General features: G+C 42.1%; 1 pseudogene; it reads left to right on the forward strand.

Annotated features, from left to right (window-relative positions):
• The first annotated feature begins 4,940 nt into the window (after positions 1-4,940).
• LOC116888238 lies at positions 4,941-8,003 on the forward strand (annotated as a pseudogene).
• Positions 8,004-17,892: the final 9,889 nt, after the last annotated feature.

Here is a 17,892-nt window from a genome sequence, read left to right on the forward strand (position 1 = left end):
AAAATAATTAAGGATTTACCATCATTACTTTATGCTGTATAAAACATAAGACTTTGAATGTGTAAATGGTTAATGTAATCTGGCTTGCAAATTAAAAAAAATCTACTAAAAGATACAAAAAAAATAAACAGTGGCTGAGGCTGTACTTTAGCCAAGTGTGTTGAAGATCCTTGATTTCCCCTTGTCATTGAAAATAAAAAGGGAAGATGAAATTACACATTTTTAGGTTAAAAACATTTTATGTGTATTCTTCAGTGACATCATCTGGTTTGCTTCCTTCTCAGTAGTTATCAAGACCTTTGAAGATATCTGTTTATCAATCTTTCAGCATTCATTTAATGTAGAATTGTTTGGACTGTGTTTACTCTTTACTGAAGTGTTATTACTGTGTTACAATGCAGTTGTTTTCTATATTTTCCTTTACTGTAGTATATCCTATACTCTACTATTGTAATAGAATTTCTTGGGGGCTAAGACACAGTATCAGTATGTTTAAGAACTGGTCACTATAGGTGGATGAAGTTAAGAGACTGAAGAAAGGCTGCTAGATCAAGGCTTTCACATAATTCAATTTATGGGGGACATGATGACAGAAGCATGGTCAAGGGTAGAAGCAAGAGTTGTGAATCTCCACAATTTGTGTTGGAAGAAAAAAGCCTATAGAATGGACAGGTTTCATGCATGGCAAATTATACCTTGCTTTACTCAATCTAATCTGAAAGGTACCAGGATGGGCTGGAAGGCTGGTTGTAAAACTCCACAAAACATTCTAATGGTTTTGTTTATTTATAGAATACTGGAAAGGTATGCAAGGCCAACTGACCCGGGTTCCTTAAGGGCATTCACAGCAGTTGCATCTGAAGATTCAGATCAATCTAAGATAGACTTTATGTATTGAACTGCCTCGGTTTTTTTTTTTTCGAAAATATTGAAAATATTCCAGAAAATATTCTGGATTTCGATAGTAAATTGAGATAAATTTGAAGTTTAGAAACAAATGTTCATTTCAGCAATACCATTAATAAAAAATACAAAGTTTAGAAATAAATGAGTGAATATGATCATAATTCTTTGCATGTATGTATTTCTCAAAGAGTAAGAATATTTTAAAAGTCCAGAAACAAAGTTTCTATTGATTTGGTAATTTTGGCTAAATATCAAGGTATTTGGCTAAATACTAAGGGTTTAATTTATTTATGAGAAACATTTGAACTGATTATTTCTTTTGAAAATGGAACAACAGACATTTATGGCCATAGAAAAAGTTTTACTAGAATTAAGACACATTGATTTTTTAAAAAATATATATAGATATATATATTCTTTGGCACTAGTTCTGCCCACAAGACCTTTTAGTAGTGATAAGATCATTGTCCTGTAAGGACTAAAATATTTAGTATTTAAAACTTTTCAACCATGATCTAGAATAATAGAGTGTGTTTGTGTGTGTGTGTGTGTGTGTGTGTGTGTGTGTGTCTATATGTGTGTTTGTGTGTAATTAGGCATTTTGTTTGTTTTAAATTTGTCATTCTTAAAATTAGATTTATTCACTTATTTAATTAATTTTAAGGTAATGTTTGTTTCTCTTGATAACTAAACTGGCTATCCTAATTATACTTGATCTCAGAGATCTGCCTTCCTGTGTCCCCACTGTTGGAATAAAGGCATGTGTGCCATGCTCTGCTATACATTTTATTTTATTTTTTTGCCTGCATATATAACTGTGTGTGTATGTGTGTGTGTGTGTGTGTGTGTGTGTATGTGTGCATGTGTACTACATACATGCATGGTGACCTTGGAGGTTAGCAGAGGGATTACTGATGGCAGTGAGCCTCTGCATGGGTGCTGGAGAATTAAACCTTAGTTCTGTGCAAAGAAACAAGCCCTCTTAACCTTGAGTCAACTCTCCAGACCTTACTTAGGCTATTTGTAACTTGAAGGATTATGTTTGTGTATATTTAAAGTAAAAGTAGGCAATTATTCAGATATTAGAATTATAATTTTCTGTATCTTATTATATTAAATTTTAACTGTTGAACAAGTATTAAGTTTTTGGTACTATTTCTTACAGGAGCATCATGTGATTTGCTCTTACCTTTTCCTTCATAAACCTCCTTTGTCCACCTCCTCTCTTATACTATGTCCCTTCCTCTTCCCAAAGAAACCAATCTCTTCATAGTTTTTGGGAAAAAAACCCAGAATGTGCACATGAGAAAAAGTATACAATATGTTTTACTGAAATTGCTTAACAGACATGGCTTCCTTCAGTTCATGTTTATCTTGGGATGTCTTCATGTTTCCATTGGTATTAAAAGTTATCTTTCTAGACATAGTTGACAGTTATTTAGTTCCAGAGCTTGATATATATTATACCAGACTTTCCTGACTTTAAAAGATTTTGCTGAGAAGCCTGCTGTTATACTGATGTGTTTTCTTTTGTATGTGAAGTATCACTTTTCTCCCATGGCTTTTTATATATTTTTTGTTTGCACTATTGACATTCTGACTGCCTAATGGGGGAATTCTTCTCTAGTTATGTCCATTTGGACCTCTAAATACATTTTATGCTTAGATATTTACGTCTCTACATTTGGGAATTTTTTTCCTTATAATTCTATTGGTTACATTTAATATGTTTTTAGTTAGTAGCTGAGTTCTCTACTTTGTACCAGAAATTCTTAGGTTTGGATTTTTTTTTTATTTGAAGATATACTATGAAAACCTAATATAAAATATTTCAATAGTAATTTTATGTTTAATTTTTATTGGATATTTTATGTATTTATATTTCAAATGTTATCCCCTTTCCAGATTTTCCCTGCAGAAATCCCCTATGTCATCCCCCTGCTTCTCTGAGGGTGCTTCCCCTCCCAACGACCCACTCCCACCTCATGACCTTGGCATTCCTCTACACTGGGGAATCAAGCCTTCACAGGAAGAAGGGCCTTTTCTCCTACTGATGCCAGACGATGCCACCCTCTGTTACATATGCTACAGGAGCCATGGGTCTCTCCATGTGTACTCTTTGGTTGGTGGTTTACTCCCTGTGAGTTCTGGGGGATGTGGTTTGTTGATACTGTTGTTCTTCCTACGGAATTGAAAACACCTTCAATTCCTTCAGACCTTTCTCTAATTCCTCCATTGGGGTCCCCATGCTCAGTCCAATTATTGGCTGTGAACATCCACCTCTGTATTTGTCAGGCTCTGGTAGAGCCTTTCAGGGGACAGCTATAACAGGCTCCTGCCATCAAGCACTTCTTGGCATCACCAATAGTTTGGTGTCTGTATATGGGATGGATTACCAGGAGGGGCAGTCTCTGGGTGGTCTTTCCTTCTGTCTCTGCTCCACTCTTTCTTCTTCCCTTTGTGGGCATTTCAGTTTATCTCATCCCTGTTGGATCCTGGGAGCCTCTAGCTTTCCTGGCATCTGGGACTTGCTGGTGGCTACCTCCAGTTCCCCATACCCCATTGCTACACATCTCTGTTCAAATTCCTTATCCATTGTATATCATCCCCATCTCCTCCCATACCTGATCTAGTCCCCCATTTCCCCTCCCCCTTGTCTTCTTCCCAAGTCCCTCCAACCTTCTACCTTCTGTGAGTATTCTGTTCCCCATTCTAAGAAGAATGGAAGCATCCACATTTTGGACTTCCTTCTTCTTGGGTTTCATATGGTCTGTGAGTTGTATTGTGAGTATTCAAGCTTCTTTGTGGCTAATATCTACTTATCAGTGAATGCATACCATGTGTGTTCTTTTGTGATTGGGTTACCTCACTCAGGATATTTTCTGGCTCCATCCATTTGCCTAAGAATTTCACGAAGTCATTGTTTTTAATAGCTGAGTAGTATTCCATTATATAAATGTACCATATTCTCTGTATCCATTCCTCTGTTGAAGGATATCTAAGTTCTTTCCAGTTTCTAGATATTATAAATAAGGCTGCTATGAACATAGTGGAGCACGTGTCTTTGTTGTATTTTGGGACATCTTTTGGGTATATGACCAGGAGTGGTATAGTTGGGTCCTCAGGTAGTACTATGTCCAATTTTCTGGGGAACTGCCAGACTGATTTCCAGAGTGATTGTTCCAGCTAGCAATCCCATCAACGATGGAGGAATGTTCCTCTTTCTCCACATCCTTGCCAGCATCTGCTGTCATCTGAGATTTTGATTTTATCCATTCTGACTGGTATGAGGTGGAATTTCAGGGTTGTTTTGACTTGCATTTCCCTTATAACTAAAGATGTTGAACATTTCTTTAGGTGCTTCTCAGCCATTTGATATTCCTCAGTTGAGAATTCTTTGTTTAGCTCTGTACCCCATTTTTAATAGGGTTATTTGATTCTCTGGAGTCTAATTTCTTGAGTTCTTTGTATATATTGGATATTAGCCCTCTATTGGATATAGGAATGGTAAAGATCTTTTCCCAATCTGTTGGTTGCTGTTTTCTCCTAATGACAGTGTCCTTTGCCTTACAGAAACTTTGCAATGTTATGAGGTCCCATTTGTTGATTCTTGATCTTAGAACATAAGCCACTGATACTCCGTTCAGGAAGTGTTCTTCTGTGCCCATGTGTTCCAAGCTCTTCCCTTCTTTCTCTTCTGTTAGTTTCATTGTATCTGGTTTTATGTGGATATCCTTGATTTACTTGGACTTGACCTTTTGTACAAGGTGATAAGAATGTATTGATTTGTATTCTTCTACCTGCTGACCAGCAGTTGAACCAGCACCATTTCTGGAATGGCAGTGGGGAATGTACCTCTGTGCTAGTTGCCTGCTGGGACTTCCTGTGCAAGGCCAGCAGGACAGGGACCCTCAGCTTAGGCGGTGCTGGAGGATGCAGCTGCTGCTCTGGGTGGCAGCTGCCAGAAGCTTGGTGCTCTGAATGTCAGCAAGTCAAGTAGCAGAGGTTTTGGAGAGCTTGACACCTTCACAGTAATGGCAGAGAAGTGGCCCCTGGGGTCTCTGGGGCCTATGATTTATGACAAGCTGCCTTGCCTGGAGCCAGATCCAGGGCCAGGACAAGGCCTGTCCCTTTCTGCTAGGTACCAAGATGCCTGGATTTACAAAGGTGCATACTTCTCCTGCTCTCCTCCTGTACTTCCAAGGCAGCATCTGAGAAGTTGGTATCCTGGACCCCATATTCATCCTTGTACCCCCACTGGTGAGGCAGGATCCCCGCTTCAGGGTAACAACCTACTGACAAACTGCCTGCCCCTACCATCCTCCATCAGAATGCTCCGAAAAGATAGAAGATTACAGTGAGCTCCTGCCCTTTGGTCCCCAGGCTCATGTGTACTCAGGCCCACCTCTGGCATCACCCAAGCCTGTCTACCCCAGCCAGTTGTATTCTGGACTCTCCACTTGCCTCGGAGATGGGGAAACAAAGAGACCACTGAATGTTGTCTGGACCCTGGTGACAGGGCCCCTGCTGCCTTCTGTTGACCCACCCTGTTCTCTAGCTACAGCTCCTAGCAAGGGGCAGCCCCTGGATGGGACATTCTTGCATGGGTTACCATCTGCGCAGGGACTCTTCCCTTACTTTTTCCCCATGCTAGGCATTCTTGGAGAAGTATCAAACTATCCAAAGCACAGATTTCCTGGATTCCAAGTACACTGGTCTTTATTCTGGGGTTCCCAAGCAAGCAATGTCTGAGGGGCCCTCCAGTCCCTTGACCCAGCTTGCACAGCCCCAAGGACAACCTTGCCAGGATGCAGTGACAGCCCACTATCCACTGCCCCACCCCTACAGGACTTAGCTTGCCCTCCATCTTGTCACCACCCAGAAAATATCTTTGCTCCAACTTCTGCCTCTAGGAGCCTATAAAGGGCTGTGTACCAAGCTGGTGGACTGAGAAGCCCCTACCTGAGGCAACAGGCAGCCCAGAATCCCTACATGCCCCCTGTCAGGATAGACAGTTATGCACCCCTCCCAGAACCTTCACAAGGGATCAAGCTGGAGCCCCTTTTGCTCCAAGGTACCCACTGGACTTTGTCCCCAAAACTCTGGGTTTTTATTATGCCAGGAATGACCTCTCTCTCTATGGGCATCCCCCAGGCTTGGGGGCACCCCACCTTCCCATTCCCAGAACAGTGTGCAGCCTGTGCTACAGCCTGGTGCCTTCCAGCAAACATGCCAGCCTTTGCCAGCCAGCCATGTTCTGAGCCATGAGACCTGCAGAGAATCCAATGCCAGAAGCTCTAGAGATGTGGCTGCCCTGCTGGAGGAAAGAACAACTCCTGCCCAGGCCCAATAAGCGTCCTGGGATACCTATTGTTATCCGAGACAGTCCAGTTCCCTGCACCTCACCAGCACTGTATCCCTGTGCCAAGGAGCACCAGTCTCTTCCACAGAAGGATGCTAGACCTTTCAGCTCTCCACCAATGCCTGTGATTGACAATGTTTTTAGTCTGACCCCTGTACCATGACTACCTGGATGTGCCAATACCTAAGCCCAGATCTGAGTAGGACTCAGCCCCTGCCACCAGTAAGACCCAATACAAAGATTGCAAGGGGACTCTGCCTGTTCAGGATGGAGCCTCCAGGCCTCACTGCTCTTGACTTGAGTGTGAAAAAGTCAATGGCAGAGGGTGTTCCTCTCAAGGTCCCTAGTCCTGAGGTGCATGATAAATCCAGTGAAGCTGTGGATGGGCCAGGTATAGAAAACACAGTGTCAGGTATGCCTGGCCTAAAAAAGATAGTCACAGAAATACCTGAAGTAACTGCAGATGTCACACCAAGGACCAACTTCCACAGCTCTGTGGCCTTCATGTTCCGAAAATTCAAGATACTCTCTCCTGCACCCTTACCTACAGCTATGGTCCCATACCCCCTTACCCTCACTCCTGTCACTGTCCCTGTCCCTGCCCCTTCTCCTGTACAGCCTGCATCTAACCCCCAATCTGTGCCCACAGGACTGCAGATTCTCACTCAGCCTTTGCTGGTAGCATGTTTCAACCTGGCCCGCTTAGCCCACCAGCCATAGCCATGGCCTCCCCAGCCCCAGCCTCCGCTCCACCTCCATCACCAGCTCCTGCTCCAGTCTCAGGCCCTGTTGCAGCCTCTGCTTAAGCTCCCATTGCAGCCCCAGCGGACTCCTCAGAACAGCACTTTACAGGGATGCACACATCCCTCTGTGATTCCACCTCAGGCTCTGTGGCCCATTCTCCACCAGAGAAACTGTGTGAGTGGTTTGGGACAACTGGGTGATGGGGCCAGGCTGTGTGGCACAACTGCCAGAGTGGTTTCAGGGCTACTAGGCAAACTGCTATCCCAGCTGCATAAATTTCTGTGCACACAATAGTGCCCCTTCCCTCATGTAGTACAGGCTGCTGCTATCTTCGTGCCCATCCATCTGGTGAAGGCGTCTCTCTTTCCAAATCTGCCACAGGCTTCTGTGAACTATATGCTGCAGAACCACCGTGCACAACTACGGACCACCACTCTGTTAGAGAAGGGTATACTGAATGAATGTGCCCTACAGGGCTGCTCCTCATGAATGCTGAAGCTGCTAGCACTGTGTCACCTGCCTAAAACCTAACCTGACCTGCTGGGCCTACAATGGCATGACTGTATCTGACACCAGCTGGGTGAGCACAGGACAGCCCTGTAGCAACTGGAACTGTGTGAATGAATAGCAGGTGGCTTTGACCAGAACTTAATCCCCATTAGAACCCATGGTGACCAGAGATGAGCCAGAAAGCCAAGTCCTGGCTGGGAAGTTGTAAGTTGGTACGGTAAATTAGCCAGGGAGGAAGACACCAATGCCTGACCTCAAGAAAGCAAAGACTACCACTGGGGAAGGGTTATGTAATCCCCCACCTAGTTCTGGTGCCAGCACCAGCCCACCAGGTCGTACCCTAAGGGCCCACTTCCACAACTTGTTAGAAACCACCTGGCTCAATGGTGTGGCACTGCCTACTTGGGGCCACAAAGTTTCCAGAGCAGATTGGCCTTCACCTCACCTCTAGCTCTTGTGCAGCCAGACCCATAATCTGTAGCACTGTTACTATTGCTGTTGGGACAGCAACCCATCTGGGGACCACTGTGAACCTGTCCTGACATCTAGCTTCCCAAGGCTAGGAGTGGATATAAGGCTAGGCTCACCTAACTGGGCAGAGACTTCCTGAACTTTTAACTTAAAGATCTTTGTTAGAAGAGTTTCTTTCCCTTGAGAAAACCTGTGGGCATTGCAGCCAACCCCACCTGGCCTTAAATCCTGACTGCTATGTTCTGGGCAAACACTTCACCTCTCATGAGCCCTTGTTCCCGATTTGTAGCATAAGACAACATAGCCTACCTCACAAAAGTTGTTCTAGGGATGTTGTCTGAAATACAACTACCATGCTTTGGTTTGCTTCTTGCCCAGGATAGGTCTGTGACCTCAGTTAGCCTGTGGAAAAACAAGATTGAGGTTGGCAGAACATTCTTATCAATCCCTCATGTGTCTTGGGACCCAGTTACCTTAGAGGTACATGGTACAATGTGTATGACTCATGCAGTTCTTTCCCCAGGCTGCAGCAGGTGCAGGGGGCTGGCCTTGGGCTGGCCTGAAGAGTCTAATTCTGTTCTGGATTCATATCTGTGACCTACCTGGGCTGCATCTCGCACCCCAGTAGGGTTGTGTAGAATTGTATGCTTCTACAGCCAAGGGAGCTACAGGGACTGGATTCGACAGGCTGTATGAGCTCAATGCTGGGAGAATTTCTAGACTGGGCACTCATGGTATTTCCCAAGGCCCTTGGGGTCACCTCCCTCCAGAGGGCTGAATTCAGCTGGTAGCTGACAAGTTCCTGTCTTATTTAAGTTTTTGAGGAGACTGGGCTCTGGGGGACAGCTATTAAAACATTTCGGTTGTCTTGGGGGAAAATGCTGTCTTTTTTTCACTGGATGGTTTTAGCTGCTTTGTCAAAGATCAAGTGACCATAGCTGTGTGGGTTCATTTCCGGGTCTTCAATTCTATTCCAGTGATATACCTGTCTGTGTCTGTACCAATACCATTCAGTTTTTATCACAGTTGTTCTGTAATACAGCTTGAGGTCAGGAATGATGATTCCCCCAGAATTTCTTTTATTGTTGAGAATAGTTTTCACTATTTTGTTTTGTTTTGTTTTTTCTTTTTGTTATTCCAAATGAATTTGTGTATGGCTCTTTCTATCTCTATGATAGAAAGAAAGGATTGAGTTGGGATTTTGATGGGGATTACATTGAATTTGTAGATTGCTTTTGGCAAGATGGCCATTTTTACTATATTAATCCTGCCAATGAACGAGCATGGAAGGTCTTTCCATCTTCTGAAATCTTCTTCAATTTCTTTCTTCAGAGACTTGAAGTTATTGTCATACAGATCTTTCACTTGCTTTGTTAGAGTCACACCGAGGTATTTTATATTATTTGTTACTATTGTGAATGGTATCACTTCCCTAATTTCTTTCACAGTCTGTTTATCCTTTGAGTAGAGGAAGGCTACTGATTTGTTTGAGATTCTTAATCATGTCCCAGAACTCTTAAAATTACTATTATTCTTGTGAATCTTTACTCCTTTTTCAATGAAATATTTCTCCTTTGCTCAAGGAGATAAAAATCTTAAAGAAAAGCTTGATACTTAATGGAATAAAGTAAGGAAATGGTAACCTCAGGGCAAGATCCTATCCTACTTAAGCTTTTAATTTGTGTCTTTGTTAGGGTTTTATTGCTGTGAATAGACACCATGATCAATGCAAGTCATCTAAATGACAACATTTAATTGGGGCTGGCTTACAGGTTCAGAGGTTCAGTCAATTATCATCAAGGCAGTGCATGGCAGCATCCAGGCAGGCATGGTGCAGGAGGAGCTGAGTTCTACATCTTTACCTGGAAGAAGCCAGGATCAGACTGAGCATTCTCAGGCAGCTAGGAGGAGGGTCTCCAAGTCCATCTGCACAGATACACACTTCCTCCAACAAGGCCACACCTTCTAATAGTGCCAATTCCTGGGCCAAGCATATGCAAACCATCACAATTTGTTAAAAGGAACTAAAGAAAAGCTTAAGCAATGAAGAAAACCACTGAAAACAGAATTACATTTGATACAGATGTAGTGAACAGGAAGGCCATATTCCAGCTCCAACAATCATGAGAGCTTGGCAACACTGAACATGTGTCTCTGGCTCCAAGTCTAGGTTAGAAGAAAGTGGTAATAGAATCTCCTTAAATGACTAAGGAAAGTCACTGAGGCAATGCATGTCAGGGGTGCCACTGCATTGAGGCCCAGATTGACCAGTGTATGAAGCTGTGTGGGTGAAGCCTGGATTACTTTGAAGACCCCTAAATGTTGGAGACATCAAAGCCATGGAATACCTGCCGAACCCAGTCACACCCACCTTGTGTGCCCCAATCCTCTTTCCCTGGGACATCAATTCTGTACAGGTTAGATGCACCCACCCCCACTGAGTCCAGACAAGGCAATATATATGCTCCCAGATCCACCAACCAAAGAGATTTTTTTCTCCTGAAGTTTTGCCTTTTCTTCTCATTACCTGGTCCAGCAGCTGGTAATGTCCTCATTTTCAGCATCAATTTGTCAGTTTATGTATATCTGGCTTCCTTACAATTTCTGGCTATTAGGAATAGAAGATCAGTAAACATGGATTAGCATATATGTCTGTAGTAATATGTAGGGGTGCTTAGGGTTTACAGCCAAGATTGGTGTAATTTTATCTTATGGCAAATCAATTTTAAAATTTTTGAGGCATGATCACAGTGGCTTTTATAGTATCCATATCAATTCACATGATCAACAATAGTGAATAAGGATTCTATTTTCCATATATCATCATCAGTATCATACTAGAATAAAGCATAGGGATACAGAATATATTGCCAAACTGCATTGAACCTAAATTGTCATCCCTATCTCAGACATAATCTATATCTTAAGCCCCATCGTAAGTCATAATAGATATATGTACTGAAATAATATGTGGTGATAACTTTAAAACTGTCAAAACTTGAGGGTTCTCTCCAAAACAATGAGAGTAAACTGAATGAAAACACCTCATCACTTAATCATCACAAATCCTTCCAGCCATAGCTTTAGAAAAAACTCATGTCTTTACTTTGTTGAAAACATTTTTATAAAGTCAATTACCCAGGCATGCTGCTATCAACTTATTTCCACCTTATTTTTACTGTGACTCCTTAAGAACAGTTTTGAAGGTTGACCCAATGCCCATCTCCCAGTAGTTTCTTATCCTTACATGAATGTTATAGCTCAGACATAGTTACATACTACCATGAATTATAACATCTTCCCTATGATAAGCCTCTTACTCCTTTAAAAGTCATTTTCATTGATTTTTGCTAAGACTATCCAGTATTTCAGATGAATAATGCACTGCAGGCAGAGGTGTTGGAAGAAGTCTCTATGCTGGGTGTGAAGAAAATAGGGCATCCACAATTATGACTTCATTCAGTGGTATTAAGAAATATTAGGGGAATTCCACAAATCCATAGGGCACCTTAGAAAAATTAGTCATATTTAAAATAATTCTTTATATGGTGTGCTATTAGTATTAATAAGTCTTTATTGGAAACACATACTTTAAATGGGCTAAGATGTTATAATGAGGCATAATTTGAATCTCCTGTTTATTTCCAAACTTGCTTCAATTCTGTTTACCAAGTATCGGTTAACTGCTGTAGTCCTTTTGAACCCCACAAAAGAAGAATCTACTAACATACATACCGAACACAGTTACTTGCTTAAAAACTATATTGTCCATTTTAAACTTCATATGTCCTCTATATATGATTGTCATCTTCAGTGTGACCCTTTGAAAAATAGAAATTTTATTTACTCTTTAAAAGTGTTTTACCTGTATACAATTGTTCTTGACCACATTTATTTCTCCATTCTTCCTAAAACATATTGAAGGTCAATTACATAAAAGTGACATTTGACTAACTTAGGATGAAGTATTTTTTTTTCATTTTTATTAACCTATGATGGCAAAATAATGGGTTTGTTGGTTTTTGCTGCACTCAATGGTGAGTTCTAGAATCAAGGTACAATCTAAACAAACAGGTGTCGGGTAAAGTAAAAACGTTGTTATCCCAATACTTACTATTCAACTGTAGATATCAGATGCTAGTTTATAATCTCAGGAAATGCTACACAAGATAATGTCTGGGCTCATGACTGTGTTCAGTACAGTTAGGCACCTGGGTTAGACTGGGCTTCATAGATCTGAAATAGAAATTTTTATCAGAGAAACCTGCCTTATTTTTCATCACCCAACTCTGCTGAACTTTAGTTGTCCAGATACCTTAATATCTCTGACTTCTACACAGACCTTCTCATCTATGAATCACCATCCATACTTTTATTCTTCTGAGATGCATCCTTGTTTATCCCCTTTAGCTAACTCCATTAAAGACGATTTCAGTTGTTTCTCCTTGCATTTTATCTGTTCTCAGGCAAAATATCTTATCCCATTCATTGTGTCCTCATTGAAGTCCTAGAATATCATCAAGGTGCTCATCTTTTGAGGCATTTTCAGTTGCTCTTGACTTTAATGCATACCCTAAACCCTGGAACCTGACCAATCATGTATGATTCTAGAATTTTTGACATTTCTCCAGTCTTCTTTAATTCACTCCTCCCTCTTGTTCTCCTCTGTTCCCATCAATAGTCTGTTCTAATCTTACTTCCCTTCCCATTTCTATATATCCCAACAAGCCTGATGTTTTCACCAATATAACAGAAAGATCAAATATCATTTCCCACGTTCTCATATTTTGGACTCTTGGTAGCAAGTTGATGTCATGGTTTTTTGCAAATTTTAGAACTTTAGAGGTAAGAGCTAACTTGAGGTCATGGGTCAGTACTGTGCCCTTGAAGGAAGAACTTGGCTTTTAATGCAGATAATCTTTGTTACAACATGGGAGATTGAGACTCATTAGTCACAAGAGTAGAATCTTTTAGATTAACTCTAAATCATCTGGAATACCCTCCCTACATAGCTTTAATAAGCATACTCTGCTCATCACAAATTATATTTGTTCAATTATATTCCTGAATACAGATGACTTCCATATTTATACACATGGCTGAAAAGTCTTATTCATGTATAAATTATTATACTTACATGAGCACCAATCAAATTACAAAGGTTAGTACTTTTGTTAATCACAACTTCTTTCATTCAGACAATTGCAGACTTGCTATGACAAAGCTCAAAGCTACCACTGAAGTCTGAATGAACAGCAGGATGGGTTATTAAGATGTTATAGCTGAAGGAAGTTTCTCAAAGTTCATTTGGATACTGAACTTATGTTTAAATCAAGGCCATCTGATGGAAAATTCTATAACTTCAGTAGTCATCATATTGGTAATATCCACTGAGGATGGAATGAAACTTTTTATGTTCTTTGGTGAAATCCTTAAAGCATCAGTGTTTTCATAATAGCAGTCACTGCAGTATGCAAAAGTATGTCTGGGGTTGTTTGTCTGTTGGGTCACTGATTGGTTGGTTTTTTGACATGTCCTTGGGGCTGTGGTGCACAAGGCAGCAAAGTGTCTGATAGCAGTAAATAATGGGACAAATTCAATTGTAGTTAGTTGAAAAGATACTAAATACTAAAAGTTGCTCAGCATGAAGAAAACCAAATAATAGAAATTTCCTTAATATTACTTTGGCAATTCAACTACAAATCCAACACACTAGTGATATTTGGCTCCCACTGATCTTTTCTTACTTTATCTGGATACTTTCCTTACACAGTAGATATTATCCCATGCTTTGAGTAAACTTTTATATACTTTCTCCTTTAAACATGTGGGAATGTTGCCCTCTTTTTTTATTATTGTATTTATTATTTATTTAATCATTTTTTATTAATCATTCCATTCATTTACATCTCAAATGATATCCCACTTCCTGTTTACCCCTCCACCAGATCCCCATCCCACATCTGACCTCCCCACTCCCCTTTGCCTGTATGAGAGTGCTCCTCCATCCACCAATACTCTCTTACCCCACCACTCCCCCTACACTGGGCATTAAGCCTCACTGGGAACAAGGGCCTCCTCTCCTGTTGCTGTCAGGCAAGACCATCTTCTCTCTCTCTCTCTCTCTCTCTCTCTCTCTCTCTCTCTCTCTCCTCTCTCTCATATAAGTATATGTATATGTATATGTATATGTAAATGTATATGTATATGTATATGTATATGTATCTGGAACCATGGATCCCTCCAGGTACCCTCCTTGGTTGGTGGTCTGGACTCTGGAAGAACTGGCTGGTAGGCCCGCCTATGTTGTTCTTCCAATGGAGTTGCAATCCCCCTGCACTCCTCCAGTCCTTCTGCCAGCTCCTCCATCAAGTTCCCTGAGCTCTGTCTGATGGTTGGCTCTAAGCACAATCCATATCTGCATTAGTCAGTTGCTGGCCAGACTTCCTCAGCACTGCAAGGGAGTTAAGTTTGTTGTCTGCAGATATGATGGATCCCCAGGTGAGGTAGTCCCTGGTTGGCCCTTCCTTCAGTCTCTGTTCCATTTTTTGTCCCTGTTCTTCCTTTGGACAGGAACATTTCTAGGTTAAAAACTTTGAGATGGGTGGGTGTCCCCATCCTTCGACCAGGGCCCATACCTATCTGCTGGAGTAGTTCTCTACAGAATCTATCTCCCGCTTCTCTGAATATTTCAGCTAAAGTCATCCCCGTTGGATCCTGGGAGTCTCTCATATCCCTAGCATCTGTGACCCTCCTGTGGCTATCCCCAGTTCCTCATCCCCCTGCTACATATTTTTATTCTATTTCCTGACCCTCTGTACCTGTCTCACATTTCCTCCAGATCGAGATGCTGCCAACCTTATTTCCTCCTGCTCCTTTCTCCCTCCCTGGTCTCCCTTTGTCTCTACTTCCCACAATCGTCCTGTTCCCCACTCAATGGAGGACTGAAGCTATGGAGCCATAAAAGGCAACTTGGTTCCGGGTTGACCTAAGGCTAGAAACACCAGTGACCCTAAAGGATGGCATTTAGCCTGACTTCCAGGAAACCAGGACTCTGTCACTAGCCACATCCCTCCATAGATTTGTGGCTGTCAGTCATCACATAAGGGCAATGCCTAAGCCCCTCTACAGGTAGAAGACACGACCACATGTAACATAGGCTCAAGACAGATCTCATGAAAATAAAGTACCTAAAGGCCTGGAGGATTAGCCAATGAACTTTCCTTCCAAGACACTTCTCCCTGCAAAAGGTATTTAATCTCAGGCGCATCCTGAGAAGTAGGGTATGGTTTTACTCATCCACTTCCCACCATGACATTAAATTCCTTAAAACCATGGACTGTCTCTTTTCTCTGGGATCTGCTGTGGGAAGGCAGGTGCCACATAACCCTACATGAAACATTCCCACCCTGATATTCTATGCTTCATTTGTTCTATAGGTTGTAGTGTGGGCTTTATGGCTAATATCCATTTATTAGTGAGTACATACTGTGTGTGTGTGTGTGTGTGTGTGTGTGTGTGTGTGTGTGTGTTTTTTCCTATCTGGGTTACCTCCCTCAGGATGATATTTTCTTTCTTTCTTTCTTTCTTTCTTCCTTCCTTCCTTCCTTCCTTCCTTCCTTCCTTCCTTTCTTTCTTTCTTTCTTTCTTTCTTTCTCCTCCTGTTCCTGCTCCTGCTCCTGCTCCTGCTCCTCCTCCTCCTCCTGCTCCTCCTCCTCCTCCTCCCTCTTCTTCTTCTTTCTCTTGTCTCTCACAGGGTTTATTTATACATAAAATAATTTCCTCAGAGACATTAATCCTTGATTACATAGCCTTTTAGAATTCGCCAACATACAACAAAGACACATGCTCCACTATGTTCGTAGAAGCCTTATTTATAATAGCCATAAGCTGGAAAGAAACCATATGCCCTTCAACAGAGGAATGGATACAGAAAATATACATATACACACTGGAGTACTACTCAGGTATCAAAAACAAAAACTTCATGAAATTCATAGGCAAATGGATTGAACTAGAAAATATCATCCTGAGTGAGATAACCCAACCACAGAAAAACACACATGGTATGCACTCACAGATAAGTGGATGTTAGCCCAAAAGCTTGAATTACCCAAGATATAATTTATAGACCACAAGAAGCTCAAGAAGAAGGATGACCAAAATGCGGATGCTTCACTCCTTCTTAAATGAGGGAACAAAACTATTCATAGGAGTGAATATGGAGGCACAGTTTGGAGCAGAGACTGACGGAACGGCCATTCAGTGCCTACTCCACATGTGGCCCATACATATACAGCCACCAAATTAGATAAGATGGATGAAGCTAAGAAGTGCAGGCTGACAGGAACCCGATATAGCTATCTCCTGAGAGACACAGCCAGAGCATGTCAAATACAGAGACGAATGCTAGCAGCAAACGACTGAACTGAGAACAGGACCCCCATTGGGGGAATTAGAGAAAGGATTGAAAGAGCTGAATGGGGGGTTGGGGACTTAGCTCAGTGGTTAGAGCGCTTGCCTAGGAAGGCAAGGCCCTGGGTTCGGTCCCCAGCTCCGAAAAAAAAAAAAAAAAAAAAAAAAGAAAGAGCTGAATGGGCTTACAACTGCCTAAGAACAACAATGCCTACCAACAAGAGCTCCCAGGGAATAAACCACTGCCCCAAGACTGACCCATGGCTCCAACTGCATATGTAGCAGAGGAAGGTCTTGTTGGGCACCAACGGAAGGAGAAGCATTTTGTCCTGCCAAGGTTGGACCCCCAATGTAGGAGAATGTCGGGAGGTGGAGGCAGAAGGGGGGTTGGATGGGGAGGTGAACACCCGTATAGACGAAGGGGAGGGGATGGAATAGGGGGCTTATATCCAGGGAAACTGGGAAAGGGAATAACATTTGAAATGTAAACAAACAAAAAAACCAATGCCCCCCCCAAAAAATATCCCCATAAGAGGGCAGGGTCCATAGACCACATTGCACACTGCATATAGCAGTGAACCACCACACTTTGGGCATAGGGGGAGAACAGTCAGGGAGGCAATGACAGGGCCTCCAGGAGTCTCAATATGCGGTAGGCAAGTAAGCTCATTTATTGCAATCAGAGGGCAAACAATATACCAGATGCTACCTCCCATTGGTCTCCACTTTTGAGTAGATCAGTTGTTCTTCATTGGCTCTGTTGCTTCTTGCCCATGACTTCATGCATTTCTAGGTCAGATTTCATGTTTGCTAACTGTGGAAGCTCCACCATGCATGTATAATCATCCCTTCCCTTCCCAAGGTTGGTCATGGCGTAGCTTTACATGTCCTACAAGAGAGCAAATCTTTAAGTTCAGAGTCCATTTTAGAAAACTTAAACTCAGGTAAACTAACAGGCTGGTTCCTAATGTTGCTTTCGAAGTTATTCTCCAACAAAACCTGAGCCTAGCTCCAGTTTCTAGGCTAACTCCAAGAAATACAGTGTTTCCAAGTGAATTGCCAACAAGCCCCGCCCCCTTGCCTAACTATCACCAATGCATAGGGAAACAGAAATTTAAGTTTATGGTTTGATTTCCAACACCAGCCAACTATGTTAAAGGCTATAGTGGCTCTCCAATTAAATGCTTGCCAGGCTAGGAACAACACCCAGCCCTTCTTGTAGCTGATAGAGATTCCTGGCTACTCTCCATCAAAGCCATCCTGCTGTGTCAGGGCTGGCAGGTGAGGAGCCCAAGCTGGAGCTTATCAATAAAAGCCCTGCTGTGATTTGCATCTTGCATTGGATCACCTCCTGGCTGTTTTGTGGGGTCCACTAAAAGGTCCCTGGAACTACACTTGCATAGCATCTCTGCTATGTTCTTATTGTAGAGTTTCATCAAATGTTTCGTGCTAGGTATAATAGGGCATATGAAGATGATTGAGGC

The sequence above is a fragment of the Rattus rattus genome, chromosome X (assembly GCF_011064425.1).
Source record: "Rattus rattus isolate New Zealand chromosome X, Rrattus_CSIRO_v1, whole genome shotgun sequence".
Lineage (NCBI taxonomy): Eukaryota > Metazoa > Chordata > Mammalia > Rodentia > Muridae > Rattus > Rattus rattus.